At 35.8% G+C, this 14,615-nt stretch overlaps 1 protein-coding gene across 6 annotated transcripts in view; it reads right to left on the bottom strand.

Annotated features, from left to right (window-relative positions):
- CSMD3 (CUB and Sushi multiple domains 3) overlaps positions 1-14,615 on the bottom strand; it is a 989,790-nt gene that overhangs the window by 549,794 nt on the left and 425,381 nt on the right. The window lies entirely within an intron of this gene.

A 14,615-nucleotide genomic window follows, 5' to 3' on the forward strand; every position in this document is an offset into this window, starting at 1 on the left:
AGCACTTTTTTCAGAGGTGATGATATGTCTTTGATATCAGTCTGTCATAGAGAGGGAAAGAAGCTTTCTATAAAGACAGCTATTTTAGAAATATGAGGTAACATTACTTTTTCCATCCATTCTATAATATATATAGTTTCATAATGATGCCAGAAACAATGCCAAGTATAATTCTTTTTCGTTTCATGATTTCACATTGTAGGGCAAAGATACTGTAAGCAAATGATACTCAGGATAAGCCCATGCTACCGCAGGAGGCTCCTGAATTCAAGATGGAACTCAATTTCCTGAAACACCTGGAATTTCTACAAATTAACGTTCTGAAATCTAGGTCCTCTTTAAACATGTCATTTTTCATTAAAAAAGCACATACTAAACACGAAAAATTCATTTTCATTATTATATATGACCTTCATAGATGCTCAACATTATTTGCTGAAAGACAATTCAGAGTCATATATCTTGTTCTCCCATCTCCAATTTTCTCATTTGTGGAAAGAAGGAGGTTGGACAGATAGAGTATAAAAGGAACACTCAGTTAATGCATTCGCTGCTCCTCAGGATTTCCAAAAGCTAAGGGATACTACATTATCTTATTTATATTTATACTATTTATATTATTTATGAGTCATTTGCATTAAAATATCACAGTTTAAAAGAGCACATGAATGCATATGTGTGTATATGCACGTACATATACATATATCATGACCTTTAATATCCACAATATATCAGAGAGGGGAGCAGGAAAAGTACGATTTTCCTATTTTTACATCAGCGTACTTGGCTCCAGAGTTACATAACTGACATCCTAGGAGCTCTAATTTCTAACCCAATAGTCTTTCCTTTACTCTTGCTATTCAGGGTGTGATTTGCAGAGCACAGCATTAACATCACCTAAAAACCTGTTCAGAATGCAGAGCCCAGGCTCCAGGCCAGACCTACTGAGTCAGAATCTGCCTTTATTAAGTTCCCAAGTGACTGCTCTACGCATTCAAGTTTGAGAAGTACTTCCTTCTGCCACAGAGCCTCCTTCACACACAGCTGCCCATCAATTAATTAATTAACATTATTGATGGGAAACATTTCACATCCAATTTTATATCTAGTACCTTTAGTTTTATCATCAGAGAGGAAGAACACTTTAACAGAGAGATGTTTCTTCATGACATCTCTAGCAGTGTGGTCATTAATCAAACACTATGAAGTTTGTAGGGAAAAGATTCCGCTTTTCCAGGTGTCAGGTTCAATCTAGATGTAGTGTGTTCTGTTTAAGCATGCTTCTGCTCTCTCCTCATGAAATAGGAACAAAGACTAAGTTTGTACTGTCAAACGAAGCAAATAGGGGTTTAGAACATATAAACAGTTGTGGCGTTATGCCAAAAATTTGATGTATGTATAAAAATTATATGAAATGGGCTTAATTATTTGTTTTATAGCTCAGGAAACCGATGCTTATAAATAATTTGTTTGTGGCCATATAGTTAGGGGGTGGACTAGGAAGTTAAAACCTGTATCCATCTGACCCCAAAGTCTGTCCTTTTAACCAAAGGGTATTCTAACTCCATAAATCAAGATGAGCCACAGTTAGTGTATGTGCGCAAGCACGTGTTTGTGTGGTCACCTCGAGGGCAGGAAATGTGGGCAGATAAAGTTATGTACACTCCAAAAGTCTTAGAATCTTTATTCATCTAAAATTATGTGTTTATTAAATATATATTGATAGCATATGCATTACTTTCTATTTCCTGTCAATTATTAATATATGAAATCCACTTTTCTGTATTTAAATTTTCCATTAATTTTGTACTTATTAAGTATTCTCCTCCCATACTGTCATTCCTATGAATATATTATTTTATCTTGGTGTAGGTGAGTGAATATAATCACAGGCTGGAAATGTTTTCAAATATTTGCTGACAGGTAAAATGTAGGTACCATGAGGAACATATATAAGAAAAGACTGTTCCATTACTTCAAAGATTGCATATTTTAATAACTATAGAGAAGATGAAATTAGAGTTTATATTTTTAATTCCAACTCTGCTCCACATTGAGACCTTAATAAGACACTGAATATTAATGAGTCTCACTGTCCCTTTCTGTAAAATAGTAGTCATTATGCCTTGCTGATGATTTTATTGTGATATCAAAAATATAAAATGAAATAACATGAAATTTTATTGTCATTAAAAGAAAAAATAATATATTTTTAACGAGGTATATACTGAAATTTACACATATTATGAAAGTGCATTAAAGAAATATCAATAACCTTATGTACTTACTGTTCTCGCTACATGGGCTACTATTTCCTCAGGTGACATGTATATTTTTCCCTCAATTCAGGACACAGCTTAAATGACATCTCAGAGAGAACTTCTCTGACTACTACATCCAAACTAGCTTTCTTAGTTTTTCTTCCCAGTATTTTACCCTGCAAATATTCTCTATTCCTATGTCAATATGTGTTTATTATGTATCTCCTGCCCTAGAATAGATTTTTACAAGAAAAGAAACTTTGACTTTTTTGTTAACCATTCTATCTCCAGAGCCTGGAACAGAGACAGGCAAATAGCAGATTCAAAGTAAATGTTTGTTGAATAAACGAGTGAACTAAGTCTATACACAGCCATAGCTAGAAGATTGATAATAATGGCACTACTACTATCAGTTAATATTCTTATTATGCACCAGGAATTATATGCTTATATCAGCAAACTTTCACAACAACCATGGGAGTAGATATCATCATTTCCATTTTCCAGATGAGGAAATTAAAGTTAGGCTAGACTGGATTAAGTCATTAATTCCCAACCTTGGATGCACATTGCAATTATTTGGTAACCTTTTAAAAGTACTAGTACCCAGTCGCCAACCTTAGAGTCGTAATTTCAGTGTAATCTCCACACTAAAGTAATTAAATTAAAATCTCTAGAGGTAGGACCAGGGTATTGGTATTTGTTTTAAAGTTCTTACGTGATTCAAAAGTATAGCCATCATTGAGAACTTCTCACTAGTTTAAATAAACTGCCATCCTCTAGTCATATAGTTAGGATGTGGTGAAGATTTGAACCTGATTTCTCTAACTTTTACTCAATGCTCCCTCCATATTTTACACATCTAGTATAGTAGAATGTATGATTTTAATACCTGTCAACTATAATGTCACAATATTACTGGGACTTTGAGAAGGTATGATATTGTATTTAATGGCACAATTTTTAAATCCACGATGTTCCATTCAGTTTAGTTCCCTCGAATTAAAATAAACAAACAAACAAAAGCAACCAGCACTCGTTGCTCCTTGTTCCTCTGCACGACATAGGTGGCTTTATGAAATAGCATATACAGAGAGAAGCTCTGTATCCTTTGTAGATAAAAGGCAAACCCCTTAAAACTATTCTGTTAAACATCTAAGAATGTTAAGAAGAGCAGAAACATGTTACAAAAGCATTGGGCTGTGACTTAATAAAACCAAACGAGGGACACTTCAGAGCCGAACACATAACATTTTAAGCCAAGTATGATAATTTAAAGAAGAGAAACAAAAAATGAGATAGGGTATCCATGATATAAAATTTGGGTTGGTTTTGAAAATAAATGATCTCAAAAGTTTATATTTACTATTGTAGGTTCCAAGAGACTATTATATCTCCAAATGTAACCATGCTTTTCAGGATGATAGTATCAAAAAGAAGAGACTTGTTTGTGTAAGCATTACTTTCAGCCAGACTTATGGACCCAGATAGCACTGGCATTGGCATAATTTACCTTTATATAGTGGAAAATAACACAGACACAAAAGTGAGAATGATTGGGGTCTGAAACACAGTCCTCCCACTTTTTAGCTGTGTGGGAAAATACTCTAACATCTCTGAGACTAATTTTAACTACAGCTAATTACACAGTATTATTAACTATAGTCACCATGCTATACATTAAATCTCAGATCTAACTCATCTTATTAAAAGGAATTTTTAAACGGTAAAAAAAAAAAAAAAAAAGATTGGTTTGGGAAAGTACTTCAGCAATGGGGATCATAGGAGCTTGGGCAGAGAAATGAATAAAAGTAACCTGATATAATTCTGGAAATTTTTTTCCAAAAAGCACAAACCCTAAAGGCAAAATCTTAAGGAGAAAATGAGCTGATTTATGCCGGGATCAGCAAAAAGGTCACTTGTCCAGAATATTGTAAGGCAGAAAAAGAAGGAAAAGAAAGAAGAAAGGAAAGAAAATTTTAAAATGGGGGGATGGAATGTAGCTGTCAAAGGTAGACTTAACCATATTGGGTAACTGATTGGGGTTCATGCTGAGAGAGACAAGTCAAGGAGAAATCAAAGAATTTGAACCAGAATGATTTCTCCATCAACTAAGAAAAAGATTTCAAGAAAAAGAGAAATTTTGAGGGAAAATAAGGTGTTTGATTTTAAACAATTTAAATTGGAGATGATATTGAGACATCCTATGGGAAATAAACTGCTGGAGATAGTAGTGTATAGATGAGAAGTCACGGTTAGATAGGTTTTAAAAGTCGCTGGCTTATAGGTAAGAGACAAATTGCCGGAAAAGCAGAGGAAGCACAGCAGACGCTTAAAGAGCAACCAGCAGTGGAAGAAAAAAATTTTCCCATGTGTCATCTTTTTCTAATGTTTCCTCTCTCAATAGTAGGTCTACCTGCCATCAAGTTATCTGTACTGGTTTGAAACATGTCCACAAATTCGACACTATCCTTCTTAAATAGAGGTCAACTTTACTGACTTATTTCTAAGGAATATAACATGGTGGAGATGATGCTCAGTGATTTCAATGGAAAGTCACATAAGGCTCTAGAGCATCTGCTTGGCACTCTGAGGGAATTTGCCCTTGAAACCCAGCTGCTGTTCTACACCAGGAACTTCAGCTGTAGGAAGTCAGGCACAGAAAGCCTACATGTGGCTGTTCTGGCCACAGCTCTAACATATTACAGTATCATCCAGCATCAAACTCCAGACATGTGAACAAGAGAAACTTCAAATGATTCCAGTTCCAGCCTTTGAACTGCCCAGTAGATGCCAAGTGATACAAAGAGGAGCCATTCCTGCTAATAAGTCCTACCCAAACTGCAGATACCTGAACAAAATAAATGCTGTTGGTGTTTAAATGACCAAGTTTTGGAATGATCTGTTACATGACTGTAGATAAGCAGAAAATGGTATGAGTGAGACATTCAGAAGTCATTTATGTTTCTCATTTTTTTTTTTTTACCCAGTCCCACTTTATTTAATCCATCACTGAATCTTATGGATTTTTCCTCCCACATAATCTCTGAAATTCATTTACTCCTCTCCATTTCCACCACTACTACAACAATCTGAGATACTATAATTTCTTGCTGAGACAATCTTTGATTTCGTTCTCTACACTATAGCCACTATGTTATATTTTCAAACTGCAAACCTGATTTTATCTACCCTCGACCTTTCAAAACAGCAAAACAACAACAGCAACTTCCTGTTGCTCTTAGAATGAAACCGACTTTTCTTAGCATAGCCGATAAAATCCTGCCCAGTCTGGCCCACTTGTCTTTATAAGCTTATTTCAGAGCAATCCTTACTCTCTAGCTACTTCTGCCTTCTGATTTCTTCACTCATATTCCCATCCAGCCATTGCACATACTACTCCCTCTGCATGAATTTTTTTCTCTTCCTTCCTTTCTTACTTTTTACTCATCCTTCAGAGATCAATTTAATCATTATTTGGTCTGGTAAATCTTCCCATTTCTAGGCCATCACCCCATTTAATGTCTTTATTGAGCCACATGCTCCTTAGAACATCATTATTCTGACAGCTGCACATGTGTGTGCATTGGTTGTGTACCCGTCTTTCCCCAACTAGACTGTAAGCTCAATGTGAGCAGAGGCCACGTTCTCATAGTTCAATGTTTTAATACAAGAACCTAGTCTGAAGCCTGACATACAGAATATGCTCAATCAGTAATCTACATATATTTGTAGAGTAAGTTAAGAATGAATATAAAGACAGTTTAGTCAGCAGTATAGGAAGAAATCATGATGCTTAAGAGTTTTGGAAGTAAAAAGAGAAAAGAAATAGACTAGATGTCTATCTGAAGGGCTCTGTTTGTTCTGGCCCTAAATATCACATCAGATTTGGGTCTCATCTGATAACGAACTCAGAAAATTGGTCATTTTGGTAAATAATCTTCCAGATTAATTTGAACATCTATATTAATGGAATGATATGTTAATCTCCCAGGAAAAGAGGCATTTTAATAGAGAATTCCTGAAGATACAATTCGTGTGTGTGTGTGTGTGTGTGTGTGTGTGTGTCTCTAAGGGGAGTGGGGACAAGAAGAGATATAAGAGCGAATAAGACAGGAAGGGAAGAGAGTAAAAGACAAAGAGAACCGATTCGAACTACAATATAAAAGAAGAATAAGTAGATGTGGCAGGCAATTTTATTTCTATTATGTAATATCCAGGTTAAAAAAAAATCGAAAGCACTAACAGAAAAGTCACTGAGTGGTCCCTTCTTCGGTGATTTATTTACGAATAAGATTTCAAGTTTAAAATAGATAACACCTTCTGTCGTTATGTTTTCCAGCCAAATTATTATCCATATAAAGCATTTTTATAAAGTTAAATTATTTTTTCTTTACTACTGTGCCCAAATGACACTACAATAAAATTTTAATCAGACTTCCAATGTTAAATAACTTCATAAATTTACAATGCCTAATAAAAACCAAGAAAAGAAAAGTATCAAGAATACTAGTCACATCCTTTTCAGTGCTTGAATGGTGATATTGCTGGACTGATTTCAAAGAAAATGATCTTATGCTTGAAGAATTCAATTTTCCTACCAATAATATAATTATGCTTAGCTTGCTGATGGCACTGCATTTCTGTTGCTTTTGCACTAATAAAATTTATCACATAGTATGCATTACTGTTTTCACTTGTCATTATAGGTCTTAAATTCAATTTTTGTGTTACCTGTGAATAAAAGACTTGTTGGATATTAGCTCTCTAGTAACATTTTGGTTTTTAGCAAAAGGAAATGCTATATTTAGGCTTCCTTTCCTTCTGTATAATTTTAGTGATATTGTTTAAATGTAATGGAGTAACAATAAAATATGGAAACTTATTAGCAGTGCCTATTTTAATACAGTATACACCTTTGATATTGTTTCAACATTAAAATAAAATAAAATTCAGTAAAATCAAAAACACATAAATATGTATATGTATGCATGTGTATGTAAACATATACATAGCCCATGTTCATGCACACACATCTATACATATAAGTTGGTAACTGCATACAAAAGTACTGGAAAAAATTACTTTTTATTGTTAAAATCACAGTATGCTTTATTTATCTTTTATCAAATAAAATAATCTGATCATTATAAGAGAAATTGCATTTTCTTCTCTGTCATAAAATGTTAAATCCTTGGTCAATGGACAATACTGTGGGAAATTACAGAAGACATAAAACTTAAAACTACTTCTTTTAAATGCTTTGTATTAGATTGTGTAACTGTAAATTTTGATTACTAACTTCAAATAAGCAGAACTTGCTCTTAAAAATGAGCAATAATATATTAAAAAACAGGTTAAATGAGATTGATTTTGATTTCATTTACATAGTGATCACAACTTTGACATACACGCAACATGTAACAGTCTTTAAAATATAATTTAGAAGCCAAAGCCTTGAATCCTTAATTCCAATGCATTCAAGTTAGCACTCTCATCCACCTTATAATCTAAACACTCATCTTACAATTGTCCCAGATTATGCAGACTTTAGGATTTTGCTTCTTCATTTACTAGTTAGTGGAGCAGAAAAATGCCATTGTTAGCTCTACTCTTGAAGAAATCTGATTAACCAGCACTAAACAGTAAATTGATCATACTGCCCTATGTCGTTTGAAAAATAATGAAGCAGATTTACCAAAAGCCTGTGCATGGAAACTTATATTTACACATTGCTATTAAAAAAAAAAAATACCCGTCTAAGCATTTTAGTCTTTAAAATTCTAAAGAATTCACTAAAAATTTTGTAATATATGTTTCCCTTTATTTATATCCATCTACCCAAAATTTTGCTTGCCTATTCAATACATATCTATATCTTTATATTTATATCTATAAATAGATCTTCCAGTCAGCTTCAGTACATAAAAAGAATTATTGCCCATACTCATTTCATTGGTTAGAATAAATTAAATTCAATAAGGAAGGTTATAATGTTCATTAAAATAAACTTTATTGATTCTATATTTGTAATTATTTTTCTATTTTCTTTCACTTGCTACAGTGGCCACATTTTTCTAATCACTATGTTAGTAACGCTTTCTCTGTGTCCATGGATGGGAGAGTGATCAATCCCCTTCAGAGCCATCATGGCAGTCATGGCCCATGGAGTCACAGCACACTACCGAAAAGGAATTTAGTGCCAACAGGATCGAGCAGTTTATTTCTGGGCGGTTGGGAGATGATTTTCCAAGGGTCTCTTGTGTGTTTGCACTTCTTGCACACAAAACCATTTGTGCTGGACTTTATTTTCAAGAATTTTATGTGACAGCCTTAGAAGAGAGAGTGTCTCCTTCTACAACAAATCACTGATTTGCTTATGATTTTGGAAGTTAGGGGTACACCTTCTTCCAGAACAGGGCAGGCATAATTACTACCCTTTATAAAAATGTAAGGTTTCCTAAATTCAGGGTTCCTCCCCTATAACACACAGCATGTGCAGCTGATATCTTCATCTCACCATGTGGAAACTGGAGCTCAAGAAAGTGGTGCCAAAGCTGATGCTCTAGCTACTCCCACTGTTGTGAGTACCATACTGCGAACTAAGCACCCTCTGCCTTCTGCCAGCATCCACGAAACTGTGGAAGTCTAACTTCTTAACCTGCAAGTACGGTAAAATTGAAGACCCTTCACAGTTTCGACAGTTTAGATTATGAGGACAGGATGCTGAGAAAGAAAATGCTTTCTAGAAGATGAAGAATGCCAGTCCCACAAGCCAATTAATATGATTTGAGAGAAGTTTCTGGAAATCAATGGTAGACACAATGACCAAATTTAATGGCCCACCGGGTAATAAATGATCCTCTACTTTAGTGCCAGTTAATGAGGAGACAATGTGGAGGGGGGGCTGCAGGCTGAGCACTGTAAAGTAAGATCAAAGATAGCGGTCCTCATAGAATGCTGCAGTATGCTAACTCTTTTCCAGATAGCAAAATTTCTCAACAATTTTGCAGTCGGTCTCAGGTGCACACCACAGCAACAACTAGTATAAAGATTTGTACGAGGAAGAGGGGGAAGAAGTTTCTGCGCACCTTTAGAGAAGTTATGGAGATGCTTGCTTACTCTGAGAGTGAAATAGGATAATTTATAACTTGTATGTGAAGAAACCGGACTAATTGTTTAGCCTTTGGTTTACTTCAGAGGCGAAAGGGCAGAGAGAATAATGCTTGATAAGGAAGAAGGACAACAATGGGTCCATCTTATGACTCATCCTTCTGCAATGTACAATGTTAATCACAGATCCATTTGGAGATAATATGAAAAGGGCTCAGCATTTTTGGCAGTGGATTCTAGCTGCTATAATGGAGCTCACAGCCCTCTTGTGAATAATTTACTGAAACAAATTCCCATAAGAAATCATAAATAAAATATTGATTAATATTCTAGCCTTTCCTGCCCCAGATTGAGTTTACGATGCTGACAAAGTTGACCTACAGACAGATGAGAAACTGACTCAAAGATATCTAGAAAAATCCCTGAATGCAGCCACTGCACTACTCAAAACTGAAAGTAAACTTACTTCAGTTTCTGGCATGAAGCCACTCTCTACCTTCATGTTCCCTGATTCTTCCCTTCTTCCACCAAGTTGATCTCAGGGGCTTTAAAGACAAGGAAGATCAGAAGTCTCCATGACCCCTGAAGGGGAGAAAAGGCCATACTCAGCTCTATAAATATGCAGGAGAATTTAGGAGACAGGAGGGATTCACACATTTGTGACTATTAGCTTTAGGCATCTAAGTCACTATTTTAGTCAATACTGTGGAATACTGGACGCCCAATTCAAGTTGACAAAGTCTGAGTAGAGTTCACTGACTCTTGGATTGCTGTCAATTGCCTGTTTAGTTTGCCTCTTGGAAAACTACGTATTTAAAGATAAAAGATACACTCTTTGGGCTATGAACTGTGAAAAAAAATTCAGCTGATGATGAAACCAACTGAGTCTTTAATGCAGATGCCCATGTTAAGGCTCCTTCTCAGATGAGACCTATTAGAAACAAGTTGCTGATCAAGTCTGTACTGCCCGCATTGCCACCATTGCCGCCTGCGTCCACCACCCTTCTGAACACGGCAACACGTACGCACTATAACCTGGATACAAAGTAAAGGACTCTGTGTTTCTGGTGCAGGGGATATCATGACATCTCATACTGTGATTCCTGTTAAAAGCTGTCCCATTTGTCTTTCGGTAAGGGAAGTCATTTTTCGGGTTATGGTGTTGCTGGTCTCGTCTGATCAGCCAAATACAGCCATATCCCTGGAGCCTCTGAATTAAACCTGGTCATGTTTTTGGCATTCAGTATCATTTTTAGTCTGACAGTCGTTGAACTATTATCACAAAAGTCATTCAGTACTGGGCTGATAGTAAAAGTATTTGGTAGATCTTCCATATTTTCTACCATCCACAAGCATCTGGAACTGCTGAGTGTTGAAATGGCTTAGTCAAAAATGAACTTAAAAAATTCCTAACTCTACTCACCCCCTTCTCCTGGACTATAAGCCTTTGTAAGACAGTTTGGTCACTGAATAAGACCATCTTCAGAAGCAGGTCATTGTTCTTCTCAGCTGCTTCTTGGGTAATGATAATACACAAATCTGTTTTGCTAATTTGAGATATCACCTTGACCATCCCTGGGCATGGTGTGTCTTTCTTCCCCTAACATTAACCACATCTCTGCTTGGCTTGTAATCCTCTCCTTGGTTTTACAGTCCAGGTAAAATTGGCTTAGGATACTGAGACTTAACTTGGCTTCTGTTGGGCTGATATGATCCTAGATCATACAGATATTAGTTATTCACTTAAGTACATCCTGATCACTGAGCTCTAGGACAGAGGGCTACATGGACCAAATTTGGGGTTGTACTGAGTCATTATAAGTTTTTTTTTTTTTTTTTAAATCCCTTGTTCTATTTATATCTGACACATGTGAAAGAAACGTCCAAATGAGAATATATGATGATTGGAGAAAGGTGGAATCCTCGCTCCTGGAAGAGAGCACACTGATTTTGTGGAAGTGAAGGGGGTGTGACATATGGGGAAAGACAGGTATGATGAATGAGAGGCACATTAGCGAGCTTTGTTTTTCAGAATCAGCCCTGGAGGCATTTTTAAAGAAGAAAAATACTTTCGTATAGCATTCCTAAATTCTTGTGAGTACTTATGACAGCTCTGCTATTTCCTGCCAGATGTCTTTAACAATGATTTGATCATGATTATCCTTAAGCTTACCAAGATGTCTATGAAAACAGCAGGGCATTACCCCAACTTCTACACCTCCTAGGTAAAACATACTTCCAGATATTCTCCCCACCTCCATTCGTTTTTCTTTTTTTAAAGATTTTTATTAAAAATATGGCTAACATACAACTTTGTATTTGCTTCAGGTGGACACCGCAGTTATTCAACACTTACATACCTAAAGAAGTGATCATCGTGATATCTCCAGCAACCATCTGACACTGCACAATGCTGAGGCTTCCTGCCCACCTGGAAACATTTTAAGGGCGCTTGGCTTCCTGACTGATGTAGGTCTCCCTTGGGAGATGAGGGCATCAATTTTATACAACACTGTCTCTCCAAAGGCATGATGTATGCCCTAGGAACTGTTCTTATGTGAAGGACATGTATTAACTAGACTTCATTTCCAAAATATGGTGGTATCCACCTTAAAGGTTTTAATAACAGACAATCAAGAGTTTAACGGAAACACCACCTATGGGTAACTGTAAGATAACTGTGAAGATCTTGCCACTTGAAGCAACCTTGGTTTCCTGGGGGAGCTACTGGGAAGTATGGTTGATTCATTATTTATGGGTACCCAGCAGGCTGATTCATTATCCTAAAATGAGGGTAACTGAATTAGAAAAGGTGGCATAAAATTAGTTGCTGGCTTTAGCTAAATCGATCAATGACACCACAGTTGATTCTGGAAGTCACTCAAATCAACCTCAACTTGCTGGCCAGGGTTATTATAGATGGTAGAACTGCCCTAGACTTCTACCTTGTGGACCACAGCAATTGTTAACGCATCCCATAGTACCTGGATTAATGCCTTGGGACAAGTGCAAAGATTGATACCGCAGTGAAAAAGAAAGTCATCTGTCTTTCTAAAGTAGACATTGATGGCTGATGTGATTTGTTCTGCTAGTTGGGTCTGAATCCCTAGAGGCTGGCCTCATTTTGCATTTTCGAATCCTGTTGATAATAATCTTAATTAAATATTGTATGATAAAAACTGAATGGATTTGTTTCTAGCCTCTGGCGTTCAGATTAATCAGTCATACTAATGGAAATTCTCATGGGAAAATGTTCCAGAAGGAACAATGTTGCAGAAATGAGGGGTGGATATGATCAAGAGTCAATTCTCCATAGGTCTCTTATAGTTGTAGACATCTTGCAACCAAAGACACTAAGTACTTTTGTTCTTGAAAAAAAAAAAAAAAAATTAAGACCATATATTGAAATAAAGGTTATCCATTTGACAACCTTGGAAGATAGAGACTGTGTCTTCCTCCAGAGCAAAGGAGTAGGCATATGCCCTGCCCATTATAAAAGATTTGGAATCCCCATGCTCAGGGATCCTTTCAAAGCTATAACAAAAGCTATTACATGAGGAGCTATTATCACATCCTCTCATGTGGCCCAGGGGAACTGGGGCTCAGGGTAATGGCAACAATGCTGATATTCTGGCTACTACTCTTATTATGAGTAGTAAACTGTCCTTTGTCTCTGACCTAGGGATCTTTTGACTTCTGTTAGCAACTGTAAAGCTGTGGTAATTATGTAAAACTCAGACCCTTCACAGTCCTTGACATATTTCTCTGAACATCCTATGAGGCACAGAATGAGTTCACAAGGCTGAGGAAGAAGGACTATTGTTTACATCACAAGAACCCTTATCAGGCAGTCCATCAAAAGCTTCACCAAAGGAACAACCCACATATCTTCCCATGCTTTAATGAAATCAAGTCTCTATAATAGCTGAGAACTCTCGATTCCATTAAAAACAAACCTCTAAAAATTGGAAAAAGAAACGACTATCCTTTATATTTATTATCTATCCTTCCCCAGCTACTGTCAACTAGTAAGATCAACTATTAATAAGTGTTTAAGATAGTGAGACAGGTAAGGCCTGAATGTCCTTATGTAAAATTGCCTGTTTCTTTCAAAACTAAGCAATATAAAGAATGACAGTAACCTCAAGCTTCTTTGGGTACATTATTGAAGTTATAATTAGGTGTGTCAATGCTTACATTTAACTATGAAGAAAATAAAAGATGAAAATGTTAATATCAATCTACCAAATAGATTAACGATATTTTGGAATGTGAGAAGAAACTCTGTTTTAGGAAGAAAGGGAGAGCTTTTCCAAGGGCCTACTCAGAACAGATGAACCAGAAAAGGGAGAATTCAGAAAAATTATTTGGACAAAATTTACAAATACTGCTGAGTAAGGGCTTAGGAGGCAGAGAAAAAAAGCAGTTCCTACCCAAGGGAGCCAAATTTTTATATAGGCTGGAACTCCATAAAGAGCCAAAACTTTATGTGAAACTTTGCAAAGTGTATTCACCGTGCCCATAATTGTATGTTTTGCATTCTTCAGTATGTTGCGCTCTTTAATACAGTGTGATATAGTAAAAACAACATGGACTTTGAAATCATGCACATCTAAATCTGAATCCTGGTTCCAGCACTTAAAAGCTATGCTTTCTTGAGCAATTTACTTGACCTATTTTCTCAGCTATAAAAGGCAAAATTATTGTGTTAATTATAAGTAACATATGTAAAGCAGTCAGCATAATTTCTATTACAGAGAGGAAATTAAAGAAAATATTGATATATATTATCACCATAAACCTACAAAAGAGCAGATGATTCTTGAATCTAGGTAATCTGACTTAAAGCCTGCATTTCTTTCACCAAAGAGACATAATGGAAGGTAATATAGGATGTGGTCATTATCTACCTTTCTGGAGCAGGGTTTATGATTAGGATTAGGAAAAAATAAAGCTGAAAAAAAGTTCAGGGTCAGTTTTTGGAAGCTCCAAAATGCCAAGTTAAGAAATTTTGACTTGCATAGTAAACCAATTAATGATCTACAGAATGAAATGGCATATTGAAAAAAAAAAATTTTTTTAATGAGAGAAGTAATATGTGAAACAAATATAAAAAGTGAGAAACTAGAGAAAGTTATAAAATTATTGCACTAACATAGCCCAAATCAGCAGCTTTCAAAATTATCAGTCCAGATTAGCATATTTGGGGAGCTTGTGCTACATACTACATTCCTACTTTTG

This window comes from Rousettus aegyptiacus, unplaced genomic scaffold (assembly GCF_014176215.1).
Source record: "Rousettus aegyptiacus isolate mRouAeg1 unplaced genomic scaffold, mRouAeg1.p scaffold_m13_p_15, whole genome shotgun sequence".
NCBI classification, from domain to species: domain Eukaryota; kingdom Metazoa; phylum Chordata; class Mammalia; order Chiroptera; family Pteropodidae; genus Rousettus; species Rousettus aegyptiacus.